At 45.3% G+C, this 14371-nt stretch overlaps 1 protein-coding gene across 2 annotated transcripts in view; it reads right to left on the minus strand.

Annotated features, from left to right (window-relative positions):
• Positions 1–13860, minus strand: part of SDR16C5 (short chain dehydrogenase/reductase family 16C member 5) — a 76068-nt gene extending 62208 nt beyond the window's left edge. Inside the window, exon 1 of one of the 2 annotated variants that reach the window (XM_077492724.1) lies at positions 13726–13860. The gene's annotated coding sequence lies outside the window, so the exon portion shown is untranslated. Of the gene's footprint in view, positions 1–5156; positions 5262–13725 lie in introns of those variants that run through there. The other variant, XM_077492725.1, reaches the window with a different exon arrangement.
• Between the last annotated feature and the right edge of the window lie 511 nt (positions 13861–14371).

Below are 14371 nucleotides of genomic sequence, written 5' to 3' on the forward strand. Positions count from 1 at the left end.
AAGACCGGAGAACTATTTCAAGGGTTCCTCTGTGTTGAAAAGGTTGAGAAAGGCTGGCTTATTTGCTTGAGGCATATTTATGCAACCTAGTAGGAGGTCAAATGCAGGTAAGAAGGGCATCAACCACAAGTCAAATTCACCTGCCAATGAATTCTGAATGATCCGAGACATGTTTAATATGGCTCCCAAATGCAAGCCTTAAGCCTCGTACACACGATCGGATTGTTGGCAAAGAGCCAGACTTTTGTCCGAAGGGCAAGTGCCTGGATTTTGTCTTCCATACTAAGGGCACACAATTGTCGGCCAACAAACACGACACACTACGTGGCATATCAGCTTTTGAGCGCTATCGTGTTTGGTGAGCATTGTTTCCGAGCATGCGTGTTTGTACTTTGGACTTGTGTGACGGACTTGTGTACACACGATACGAAAATCTGACAAAAAAGACCGTTGGCTGCCAATATGCACTAGCCTGCTAACCAACATTTGTTGGCCGAAAGTTGGACAACAATTGTCTGATAGGGGGTACTAACGGTCAGATTTTAGGCAGTCTGTCATCACACAATTCCCTGCCGAAAATCCAGTCGTGTGTACGAGCCTTAAAGCTAGCTGAATTTGCTAACTGACACAAGCTTTAGCCTGGGTTCACACTATAGCGATGCGGGAATCAGCACAAAACCAGTGCCAGTTCCCGCATTGCATCTCTCCCGCTTGCAGTTCACAATGTCCTCTGCGAACCACTGAGGATGTCAATACAATGTTAATGAACCCCCCCCAGATTGGTTCACAGTGTGAAATATGGATTTGGACTGGAATCAGATTGCAAAGTGTCACTAAACCCCCATCATAAAAAACGATCAATAAATGCTGTATTAGATGCTGTTCATGCTCACTAACTATGAGATTTGTTTTTTGTATTCTGCAAAAAAACTGTTTGATCCTGCTGTTCTCTTTCTTCCCAAATTCCCAAATCAGCTAGGGATTTTGCAGAGCAGTGTTGGCAACACTGCACATGCTCAGTTTTCAGTGAGTTTCTATGCTGAGCATTCCCCCCATCACATCTGAGCAGCAGCCCACAACAGCCCACAACAGCCCACTCCCTCCCTCCTCCATGCCCACTAACTAGCTAAACACAATGGGGGTGGGATATTATATGTAGATTGATGGAGGCCTCTGGAATTTTTTGAAATTACATTACCTGCTGAAACTATTTTGGGAGTTCCACAACCTTACCGCTCTAACAGTGAAAAATATCACGCAGTTTAAGGTTGAAACGCTTCGCAATCAACTTCAAGTGGCCACGTGTCTTTTTTGAGTGACCTGAAACTGAGTAGTTTGCTCCCCATGCTATATTCACCAGTAAGATATTTGTATATCACCATCAGATCTCCTCTTAAGTGTCTCTCCTCCAGAGAAAAGAAGTTTAATGGGTGTAAACGTTCCTTATAAGTGACGGTTCGAACAGGGGCAAGCCAAATTACAGCGTGACTTTGCAAGGCGATTTGGAGGTGACTTAGAGCAACTTAAAGTTGTCCCTAGGGCAGGCGACTTTGACTGTGGCCAATCACAGAAAAATCAGCTCTGTGGGAGGGAGAGGGTTGCCTGGGTAAACGTGGGGAATACCTGGGTAAATTAATTTATTTTTTCTGTAAAGTCGCTTCAATATAGCTGGAGATCCGACTTGGAGGCGACTTTCATTGAAATCTATGGGTACAAGTAATACAGGAACCTTTTCTGAAGTTGGAGCGACTTCAGTAGTGTACATTAAGATAGCTCTCATTCACTTCTATGGCATTTCTTATGTCCAATGACTTGGGGCGACTTGAGGACTTATAAGTCGTATCCCAAGTCACTGTAGTGTGAACCGACACTTACAGATCCTCCAGCACCCTTCTCTGGACTCTCTCCAGTTTCAGCACATCCCTTCTGAGGACTGGAGACCAGAATTGGACAGCATACTCAAGGTGTGGCTGAGTTTTGTACAGTGGTAGAATTATAGTTTTATCCATTGAGTAAAACCGCTTTTAATGCTTGCTAATATTATACTGTCCTTGATAAGCCTGTCTTCCTGTAGAGTTGCTATATCCTATAGTGAAGTTACTGTCCTGCTTAGCTTTATATCATCAGCAAACACTGAGTTATACCAATCTCTATATCGTTTAGAACAAGTTAAACAGGATTGATCCCAAGACAGAGCCCTGGGGTACCCCCACTTAAAACTGCTGACTATTCAGAAGATACACTATTTATCACCACCCTCTGGACATGTCCAGCTTCCTATCGAGGTACATACACTATTGTTAATGCCAACACACCTGTGGATTAAGTGTTTATGTGGGACAGCATCAAATGCTTTGGAATAGGCTAGATACACTATATTCACTGGCCTTCATTTATCCAGATTACAGTTCACTTACACATAAAAAAAAAAAAAAAATAATATTAATATAAACACATTCTAAGCCCGTGGTGTGTGAACCACCAAAAACTCCACCCGGTGCAAAAAAAAAAAAAAAAAAATTCACACATAAATGCGAAACACAAAAATGTGCACAGGGTGTACACATAGTCCTCCAAAGGAGGAGGACCTTAAGCCTGATCCCCCGGGGTGTTAGGCTCCAGACAGGGACCGGGGTACTTCACATGGGCCATCTGGCTGAAACCAGATGGACCCCATTCTCTGGAAGGTCAGATCCACCCAAGTACTAGGTGGGGCTCCCCCGAAGGGAGACCCCATGGGAGAGGGCAAACCAAGCCAGAAGGCCATGTCCACCCCTTCCCAAACGTTCAGCGCAGGCCAGAGGATCTACACCCTACCAGAAAAAAATGTGAAAAAGTGTACGTTAACAAAAAAGGAGAAGGTGACAACACACACACACACACACACACACACACACACACACACACACACACACACACACACTTCCACATAGAATGTTAATAGGTTTGTCCAGCAAGAATGATCTTTCATAAAGCCATGCTGGTTACTATCAGGTTAGATATGTCCCCTGGCTGTACCGTCCAGGAGATGGTGGATTTGAAACCGAAAGTGACAAAATCTTATTGCTTCCAGTTTCACCGTTTACATGTAAGATCGAGGCAGGAATTTGCCTCTGTCTCATATCGCCCTCTCCCTGAAGCCAGCAGTTGTTCATACTAAGTTATTATGGAGCAACAGTCCCCAAGAAGCCCAAATTTCATCACAGGTTCCGAAAGCAAATTTAGCAACAGTTGGTGTCCAAGTGCATACATTTACCATTGGAAAGAGACTGTACCAATTTAACCTACAAGGGAGCCGTGCCAAGAAAAAGCCTTTGCTGTCCCTTAAGAAAATTATAGCAACACTACAGTTTGCCATTAAACATACAGACAATTGTCAAGTCTTCTGGAATATGCTATGGACTGTAGAAACAAAGACAGAGTTGTTTGGCCACAGTAGTAGTGTTGTGTTTGGCGCAAACTGAAGACAGTATTGAAGAACCACCTCATACCAGCTGTAAAGCATGGTGGTAGAAATGGTTGCTTTGCTAGCTTATAGTTAGAGTCAACTGAATTCTGCATCACATTAAAAATTGTGCTTGATGAGTATATACGAGGCCATCTTTCCAAAAGTTGAACTGAAAATGGATCTTTTAAAATGGTAGTGATTTGAAACACATCAATCTACCAAGGAATAGCTCAAAAAGAAGGAATCAAGGGATATGGACTGGCCTGATTTTAAACCAGTTCAAATGCTGTGAGGAGATCTGAAGTGGACAGTTCATGCAAAGAAACCCACAAACATCTTGCAACTTAAAGGGGTGTTCAAGCGGGGTAATTATTATTATTTTTTTTTAAAGTCAGCAGCTAAAAAAATAAAAATAAAAAAGTAGCTGCTGACTTTAAATAAGGACACTTACCTTTCCAGGGTCCCTGGCGCCGCCATCCTCACTAAGGGAAACAGGCAGTGGAGCCTTGCGGCTTCACTGCCCGTTTCCGACTGCGCATGTGCGCAGCGCTTTGTGAATGGGACGCGCTGTGTTAGGAAACACACAGTTCCCAGAATACAGCATGCCCCATTACCCAGAAGACAATGCGAGGAGGAGAGAAGACCGAAGATCACCGCAGAGTAGGAAGAGGCAGATTAGGAAGACTGCCTAGCAACAGGGGTTTCTGGTAAGGTAAAAAAATAAAAAAATTTCACATTTTTATTTTTAATTTTTTTACGAATATTAATGCTGTTTTTTTTTTGTTTGTTTTTTAGGGTGGCCCTCCACTTTAAAACAATTTACACGAATATTCAAAAAATGTCACAGAGCTGATTCCAAAGAATAGTGGGCACCGGGCGGGCAATACCAGCTTCTGAGGCCATAAGTGTACATACTTTTCTACAGTACATTTATTCATATTTTTGTTAAATAAATGGTTGTAAATGCACAAAAAAAAGGAATAAATAAAACCTTCCTTGTTTGCAGTTCAATCTTGTTGAAAAATTAGATTAAAACCACACACTAACAATACCTTACCAATTGAAAGCAAATCAATATGTGCTAAACATATATAGTAAGTATACACTGCAAGTACTTTTTTTTTACTTTATGGTAAAGTATTAGTGAGACACTGACTTGGTGTAAGTTATTGTAGGAGGCTTTGGGTTTAGTTACATGGAATGCAGTTTGCACAAGTGTTTGCAAATGTATGTAACTGATCACTATAGTTTGGACACCGATTGTCTCTGCTTGATTGGGAGGCTTCAATACCAGGGCATGTAATAAATTGTACATATGCAATCTGAAACGTCATAAAACATGGCCAAATCTGTAAACTAAAATTGTTCAGTCTGAATACTGAATTTCCAGATTCTGCAGTAAATAATTAAAGCAAAGTGCACCTGTGGATGCAGTTAACACAAAACTGAATTGTCCATTCTGCCATTGAATATTACAGGGACTGTGGATTTTGCTAAGGAAGAAAATACTTTTTTCCCCCATACTGGTCAGCCATTGGTAGAATACAAGTTTTTCCTTGTAAGGTAGCTACAGAGTTAAACAATTCAAATAATGCCAACAAAAATATCATCAGTGCCCCCTAAATTCATACATTTGTTAATGCTGGAAAGCACAGATCATCTCCCACCAATGAAAAGTTATTTAGAAGCGATCGGCATTCAGAGTTACCTTGTCTCTGTATGCTTCACAAGGGTGCATGGAATAGGGCTCCTTGCAACTGGAGAAGGCACGCTTCTATGAATAAAAGCCTCAAAGCTGGTTTTAGATACTGAAATCCAGACACAAGGGTAAACATTTCTATCTAAACAAAGTTTCTTCACTCTCATGAACTAAGGTCAAGGAACCAAGATAACACGCTCACTATATCAAAGTCTGTAAGATAAGCAAAAAAATCTTAGTGAAAATATTCATTACTTCTAAATGGGTACTTTATCTCTACCACAAATAGTAAAAAGCTTACACATAGGGATCAATCTGGTTGGCATTACTCCTTAAGCCGCGTACACACGGGCGGACTGTATGGCCAACTTAGTCCATCAGACAATCCGACGGACAGTCCGTCCTACTTTCGAATGAACGGACTTGACCACACACGGATGATCAAACAGTCCGTCGAAAGCTTGTGCGATGACGTGTACAGCACGTACGACGGGACTAGAAATAGGAAGTCCAATACACAGCAATGCAACCTTTCGCCGTGTAAATCCTTTCTGAGCATGCGCCATACTTAGTCCGTCGAACTAGCCTACTCACGAGCGGATTGTCCGCTGAAACCAAAGTATGACGGACAGTATTACGGAAATTCCGAAATACTTAGTCCGCCAGACTGCACGCTGAAAAAGTCCGCTGAAGCCCACACTTGAGCGGACTGTCCGCTGAAATGTGTTTCGACGGACTAAGTTGGCCAGACAGTCCGCCCGTGTGTACGCGGCTTTAGCTGTGGGTGGCCCCACCTGCAACATTTGTTCTCATTAGAGACGAACCAAAATTATCCGCCGTAAATTGGGTTATTGCCATTTTCGGGGTAGAGCAAAAAAGTGCAGCTAATGGCACCGCAAATGCACGCGATTTTGACGCGCTTATGGTACATTTTCTAAGGTCATGCGACTCAAAAAATATATCAAAAATGTAACACGGGTGTGTTATTGCTGCATTTTCAATGCGTTTCAACGGGGAGGTGTGTTTTTGGTGAAGTTTTTTTTAACTGACCAAAAATGCAGCCAGCAAGATTTTTAACATCACAACAGAAGTGCAACATTTTTCTTGAGCTAAAAAGTGCCAATAATGACCAACAAATTCATATTCATTTCAATTCATGATATTAATGAAAAAATTGAATATAATACAATTATATATAAAAATATATAATTTTTTTAAAAACAAATTTTTCAGTTTTGGCCATGCGCATCCTGAATTTTCGGTTTCGGTGCACCTCTAGCGGCTAGCCACGATGATGGCCACATCAGACCTATACGACGTGTTGCATGAAGATCCAGTGCAATACACTGTGCTGGTAAGGCCCCTTTCACACAGAGGTGGTTTTCAGGCGCTACAGCGCTAAAAATAGCGCCTGTGTAGCGCCTGAAAAAAAAACGGCCCCTTTCACTCCAGTGTGAAAGCCGGAGGGCTTTCACACTGGAGTGGTGCTACTGGCAGGACGGTGAAAAAAGTCCTGCTAGCCACATCTTTGGAGCGGTGTATTCACTGCTACAACCCATTGAAATCAATGGGGCAGCGCAGCTATACCACCAGCAAAGCGCAGTTTTAACCCTTTTTCGGCCATTAGCGGGGGTTAAAACTGCTCCGCTAGCGGCCGCATACTGCCGGTAAATCGCCGCTAAAAATCGCTTTACCGCCGACGGCCGCACCACCCCAGTGTGAAAGGGGCCTAACAGAAGTGCTTGTAAAAGGAAACAAATACATGTGTCACAATGTGGCACTCTTGTGAAAGCATATTACATACACGTGGACAAGTCTAAAGGCCAGATGAAGTCACACAAATAGATATGCAGTCAGAAAGATGCACTAAACGCCCATTTTCATATTCTTAACTGTTACAGTATTTACACAGTCTCTAAATATGACTGGATTGTCTAATAAGTGGTCTCGCTAATTATTAAAGCAGTTTCTGGAGCCATTCCTTACATTAACCACTTCAGTCCCGGAGCATTTGGTTGGCCAAAGACCAGAGCACTTTTTGCGATTCGGCACTGCGTCACTTTAACTGACAATTGCGCGGTCGTGCCATGTGGCTCCTAAACAAAATTGATGTCTTTTTTTCCCCCATAAATAGAGCTTTCTTTTGGTGGCATTTGCGCTATAAACAAAAAAAGAGTGACAATTTTGAAAAAAAAGGTCATTTTTTGCTATAATAAATATCCCCAAAAAATATATAAAAAAAAACATTTTTTTCCTCAGTTTAGGCCGATACGTATTCTTCTACATATTTTTGGTAAAAAAAAAAAAAAAAAAAAAAAAAAAAAAAAATCACAATATGTGTTTATTGATTGGTTTACGCAAAAAGTTAGAGTCTACAAAATCTAAGATAGTTTTATGGCATTTTTATAAATTTTTTTTTTTTTTTTTTTTTACTAGTAATGGCGGCGATCAGCGATTTTTATGCGACATTATGGCAGACACATCGAACACTTTAGGCGCTATTTTGGGAGCCTTCAATCAGTGCGTGTATTGATTACTGTGTAACCACTTGGTGGTGCTGCAAGGGTTAAGTGTGTCCTAGGGAGTGATGCTAACTGTGGGGGGGAGGGGCTGCGTGTGACATGACACTGATCACCGCTCCCGATTACAGGGAGTTGTGATCAGTGACAGTGTCCCTAGGCAGAACGGGGAGATGCTTGTTTACATAAGCATTTCCCCGTTCTTCCTCTCCGTGAGACGATTGCGGGTATCCCCCCAGACATTGAGTCCGTGGGACCCACGGTCGGACTCTCATGGAGCTTGTGACAGGCACGGATGTGTGCGCCCGCTAGCCAAGCCTCGCAAGATCACGTGCAAAAACGTGATTTCGCGCAACGGAGCCAACTTGCCACAGTAAAACTGCGGCGGCTGATCCGCAAAGGTTCCTCCTGGTTGTCAGCGAGGGTTCCAACAACCGGAAGTGTCAGCAGTGAACGATCCAGCTCTCTTTCCAGGTACTCGCCGCTACCCAGTACATGGACAGGACACACTCTCCGGACATCCGGCAGTACATGCCTATATGCCTGATACTTGTGTACATTTGTGAGTACCGTGTTCTCAGTCTTCATTAGTTTTATTTATTTTTTATTTATTGTACTTAAGAATGGCGCCTCTGTTTAATTTCCCACGATGCTCCACTACACTGCAGAGTGCATGATAGTTCCAAACTTCCAAAACATCTGGGGTGCCAAGGTTCACTGGCCTAGACAATGCAGCACAAAAATACTATAAAAGTTAAATTACGCGCAACTATTAGCCCTTGTACACACGGTCGGACATTCCAACGGAAACTGTCCGACGTGTGATGACTCCATCTGACTTTTTCCAGTCGGAATGTCTGACCAACAAAGTTTGAGAGCTGGATATAAAATTTTCCGCAACATGCATGTCCTCCGTAGCAAAAAGCTGACCCCCCCGGTCTAGCGTCAGATTGACTATCCAAGTCTGAGTCCTCTCCCTCTTCACCAGAGGACTGACCTGAGACCTCCACATCTTCCTCATCCGAATAGGGGCTCGGACCCCGAGACCCTTCCGTGCATCCCGTGGAGGCCCCATCCTGATACAGGAAACTTTCACTAGCAGAAAAGACCCTATCCCTGGGCCTATCCCGTGCCTCAACAGAGGCTTTGAATAACTGAAGGGTAACCAACATCTCCGCCTGCAGCGCCCGACATTGTTTCATAGTCGAGCAGACTCCTTCCCTGCTAGTTTATAAATGCATCTATAGCAAAATGACTTAGTGTGATCTAGCGGAAGTTTCTCATTACAATTGCCACATCATTTAGATTTAGCTGTGGCTTTTCTAGATCTAGTGGCTGACCCCTGAGCAGGACCCTCCGTCTCTAAAAAGGAAAGGAAATACTGCACGTCAGCTCACTACCCCCCCCCCCCCCCCTTTAAAAAAAAAAAAAAAAAAAAAAAAAAAAAAAAAAGGGGGGCTGCAGGGGAAAGGGAAAGATAATAATGGACCACCCCAAAATATCAGTCCCCCCCCTTCGGCCGAGTTACTCACCCATTGTAGGGATCTCACTAACCACCTTTGGTCCATCCTCCTCCATGGCTCCCAGCATCACCCGGCCACGCCGTCCACTTCCAGACATGCACAGACCGGCCGAGGGATGCTGCACACACACCGCGGCATACTCTAGCCCATCCACCGAGCTGGCAACAGCCTTACACAGCTGCCCCGCAGCAGAGAGCTGTAAAAAGCCATCAGGCGGGCAAGACCTCTCCAGGACCATCAGCCACCGTCAGGTAGGAGAGGGGAGAGCAGGCTAACAGGTCCCTGAGGCTGTGGGGACCTTCACCGTGCCCAAGCCATCAGGTTCTCTAGCTGCCCTGCCTCCCTGGGAAAAAAAAATATAAGCATGAACACCCCCCCCCCTGGAATGAGTGAGGCTCCCTCAGTTTGTACAGTCCCCACTGACTGCTAAACTGAGGGAGACCTCCGTCCCAGACCTAAGTCTTTTTCAGAAAGGAAAAATGTTTCGCTGCCATCCGGTGGGAAACACAATCAATAACTGAGGGACAGAGGGAAGGGAGGGGCTTTTTAAACTCTGTTGTTTATTGTGTTTCCTGTCAAGTGGGACTCGTCATCTCGGGTGTGCCGCCCTGGAAGATGACTGGAGAAAAAAAACCTTCTGAATTTACAATCACTTCAAGGCCTTCTCCTGGCTCCTGTTTGTGAAACAGAGCTTTTCATGGTAATAAAAACGGGCACGCCATTTTTTTATTGCTCAGATTCAGAACACTTTTTTTTTTGATTGTTCTATAGAACGCTGCGCACTGCTGAGTAACACAACCATGAGTAAAGAGCCGTAAAATAAAAACAGGAAATTGTACGTTTGTGTGCAGTCATTAAAACTTTAACACTGGCAACTAGAAGAGGATGAAGAAGAATTTTATGCATGCTTATTTGCCTTTATGCAACATTTTACTCGAGGTGTTTTTGCCAACAAGAGTATGAACATCAGTAAATTATTACGTCAAGAGACATTAAAGAGGAGCTCCCCTCTCCTTACTTTTAATATATGGACACTTACCAGTCCAGGGATTGCACGGTGTCTTCACCCGAGCTGTTTTTACAACCAGCTCTCGGGTGCTGCTGCCACCATCTCAGGTAAGTGAAACTGGTAGTGAAGCCGGTTACCTACTGAGTGTGCACAAAGTGTGCTGTGCTTTGTGAATGGCCTGGCGGCATGGAAAGGGGGGGTGAACTTCTGGATGAGTTTGCTGCGGCAAGTCAGCCGGAAGTGGGAGCAGGTACCTGTCAAAACTAACCCCCATGAAAGGTGCCAAATGTGGCAGTGGAGGGAGCAAATAAGCAGTTTCCCTTTTGGGTGGAGCTACACTTTAACCACTCTATAGCAGTTTTGCTGCTACAGGGCGGGGACTGTGTGCAGGATCGTGTGTGTATATATATATATATATATATATATATATATATATATATATATATATATATATATATATATATATATATATATATATATATGTGATCCTGCACTTTTGCCTGCAGGGGGGGGCACCCGCTGGAGGCGAGCCTCTACTGCTGCGACTATACACAGCAGAAGCCGATCAGCTGGTGCTGAGACTCAGAATGAAGCTCTGCCTATGTAAACAAGGAAGAGCTCCATTCTGACAGGGGGGGGGTGAATTTGGTGTTCCTGCAAAGTAGGGAATAAAATCCATGTTTTCCTCTAGTAAAAGCAGTACCCATCCCAAAGTTTGTAGACGCTATAATGTTGGCATAAAGCAATCAATATACACTAATTTGGGAAACCGCAGAGGTGATCAAATACCACCAAAAGAAAGCTCTATTTGTGTGTGTGTGTGTGGGGGGGGGGGGGGGGGGAGGACAAATATTATGTGGGTACAGTGTTGCATGACCGTGCAATTGTCCGCTAAAGTAACGCACTGCTGTATTTCACAAAATGGTTTGGTCATGAAGGGGGTAAGTCTTCCGAAGCTCCAAGTGATTAAAGTAGGGGTTGGACGGAGGTGCTAGGATGGGTCTGGGGTAGGTCTGACCCACATCCTGGAGAACTATGGGTACATGGAAAATGTTCCTCGAGGGACTTTAAAGGGAACAGACAACTACTAAGTATAATAATGCGTAGTAACGTATTTATTTATTTAAGAAGAAAAAGTATTTAGGTGAAAGCCTACATGTATGTGCAGGGACAACAAATGTGCAATAGGGATGCACCGAAATTTCAGCCGCCGAAACATATCGGCCGAAAATGCCCTTTTCGGCAATTTGCCGAAAGGAAAAAACGGCCGATAATTGAGCTGAAAATGGGGCGGGGCCTAGGGCGGAACTCCGCCCCCCGGTGCCTCCCATGATGGGGGTGAATAGCGCAGGACTGATGCAGCCAGCGATGCCCCTCTGCAGTGAAGAGAGCCGTCTGGTTGACTAGAGCGCCGGGAACATCACAGCTTTAATTTCAATAGCTGTGTGTTCCCCGTCGCGCGCCGTCACACACAGCCCCTCCCCCTTGTCCGGGGATATTTGATAGACAGATCACCTGTCCAGATTGGACGGGTGATCTGTCTATCAAAGTGCCTGGACAAGGGGGAGGGGCTGTGTGTGACGGCGCGCGACGGGGAACACACAGCTATTGAAATTAAAGCTGTGATGTTCCCGGCGCTCTATTCAACCAGACGGCTCTCTTCACTGCAGAGGGGCATCGCTGGCTGCATCACAGGGGGCAACACTGGCTGCATCACAGGGGGCAACACTGGCTGCATCACAGGGGGCAACACTGGCTGCATCACAGGGGGCAACACTGGCTGCATTTATCCCTTTTATCAGGTCGCCAGTCTCTGACCACCTCCTGTACCAGGTCGCCAGTCTCTGGCCACCTCCTGTACCGTGTCGCCAGTCTCTGGCCACCTCCTGTACCGTGTCGCCAGTCTCTGGCCACCTCCTGTACCGTGTCGCCAGTCTCTGGCCACCTCCTGTACCGTGTCGCCAGTCTCTGGCCACCTCCTGTACCATGTCTCTGACCACCTCCTGTACCATGTCCCCAGCCTCTGACCACCTCCTGTACCACGTCCCCAGCCTCTGACCACCTCCTGTACCACGTCCCCAGCCTCTGACCACCTCCTGTACCACGTCCCCAGCCTCTGACCACCTCCTGTACCACGTCCCCAGCCTCTGACCACCTCCTGTACCACGTCCCCAGCCTCTGACCACCTCCTGTACCACGTCCCCAGCCTCTGACCACCTCCTGTACCACGTCCCCAGCCTCTGACCACCTCCTGTACCACGTCCCCAGCCTCTGACCACCTCCTGTACCACGTCCCCAGCCTCTGACCACCTCCTGTACCACGTCCCCAGCCTCTGACCACCTCCTGTACCACGTCCCCAGCCTCTGACCACCTCCTGTACCACGTCCCCAGCCTCTGACCACCTCCTGTACCACGTCCCCAGCCTCTGACCACCTCCTGTACCACATCCCCAGCCTCTGACCACCTCCTGTACCATGTCCCCAGTCTCTGACCACCTCCTGTATAAAAATATTTTTTGAAAACAGTCATTTTTGGTGTCGGTGCTGTTTCGGTATCGGTTTTTGGCCTAGTGTATTTTTCATTTTCGGTATCGGTTTTCGGCACCAAAAAACCCATTCGGTGCATCCCTAATGTGCAATATAAAAAGTATACAGGATACAAACAATAGGAGCATAAATCACAGATACAACTATAGCAATGCTGACGCGTTTCGCGTGTTGACTCTTCTTCAGGGAATGAGGATCTATCTATCTATTAAAAAAAAAAAAAGTAGTTTTGCCTTTAGTTCTACTTTAATTTAACCAATCATGGACATCACACAATCATACATACACCAAACATTCTGCATAAGCGAATGGATGGCTAACACAGTACAGGATTCTACTACTACTGCCTATCAATCAATAAATTGTCTATGATACACAGTGCTTTATCAACGTTGGGGTTTTGTGAACACAAAGCAGTGTTGTGACAGCAGAGAGGGGAAAGTGGAGCAGTAAATATCTACACAATACGGATCTCGGCATACAAGGGTGACGATACGGATCTCGGCATACAAGGGTGACGATACGGATCTCGGTATATAAAAGATTCTATCAGGTGTCATCTCTGGACACCTATCAGCTCTGCTGGGCTCCTCTCCAGCTTTGTACAGGCAGCACAGTCAGCCCCCCTCCTGATCAGACACATGACGATTATCAGTGCTGTATATTGTGGATGTCATTGATTAGCTCAGTGATGCTTGCAATGTAAATCTCCCACAAATCGTTGTGTATATGACAAGCACAGGGATCATGGACTGTTCCCTTTAATCCAAGACACATTAATTACACAGATTGAGGCTGATTTAATGCAGATAAGGCACCAAGTGAGTTTAATTACTACCTTGATCAGGCAGAGAACCTGTGTAATTAACGTGCGTCCTGGATTAAAGGGATGATGTAGCAACCCTAAGCTCAGATCATGATCAGAAGAGTCAGCAGCCAAATAAATAGGGAGGTATGACAAGATGTATCTTCTAACATACCTGGGAATTACGCAATCACAGCACAACCATGGAGCTACTCGCCTGCAGACACGAACAGGAATACAGTAAAAATGCGAATTGTGCAATGAAAACGACTTCCCAGCACTGCGCATGCCCCATACTCACTTCCTTATAGTAAGCTGCACGAATGACATCCAGGGGGCGTGGTCATGGCGGTACCACGCCTGCTATTGGAAGAGACACGTGCGTTTATCACATTAGAGAGGGACTGGCAGTGTGAGAGGCGGGGCTTACCTTGTTAGGGAAGTAGCGCCATACGAAATACGGCAGGAGAGGAGGGGCCAGTAGTCTGGGAGATGAGGGCTTGTACGTATATGGAAAGCGGGGGGCGGGAGCGCGGGAATGTTAACTGTAAAAGCCGAATTACGTCGATATAAAGGGGCGGAGTTGTGAAAGCAGTAGTCACAGTGATATGGTGAAACAATGGGAGGGACTTCGCCTGCTGTAGCAGATGTGGGCGTTCTCGTAATATGGGTGTGGTCGTAACGGGCGTGTTCTATAGTGACAGCTGTCATTAGGGGGTATAGGTGATGGAAAACACGCTGACTCCTCCTCAGACTGATTTATTTACCACACGAGAAAGTCATCCATTGTCATGGCATGGACACAGCTACAGGGTGTCCTG

The sequence above is a fragment of the Lithobates pipiens genome, unplaced genomic scaffold, assembly GCF_037356315.1.
Source record: "Lithobates pipiens isolate NorthernLeopardFrog02 unplaced genomic scaffold, aLitPip1_a1.2 Scaffold_19, whole genome shotgun sequence".
Classification (NCBI taxonomy): domain Eukaryota; kingdom Metazoa; phylum Chordata; class Amphibia; order Anura; family Ranidae; genus Lithobates; species Lithobates pipiens.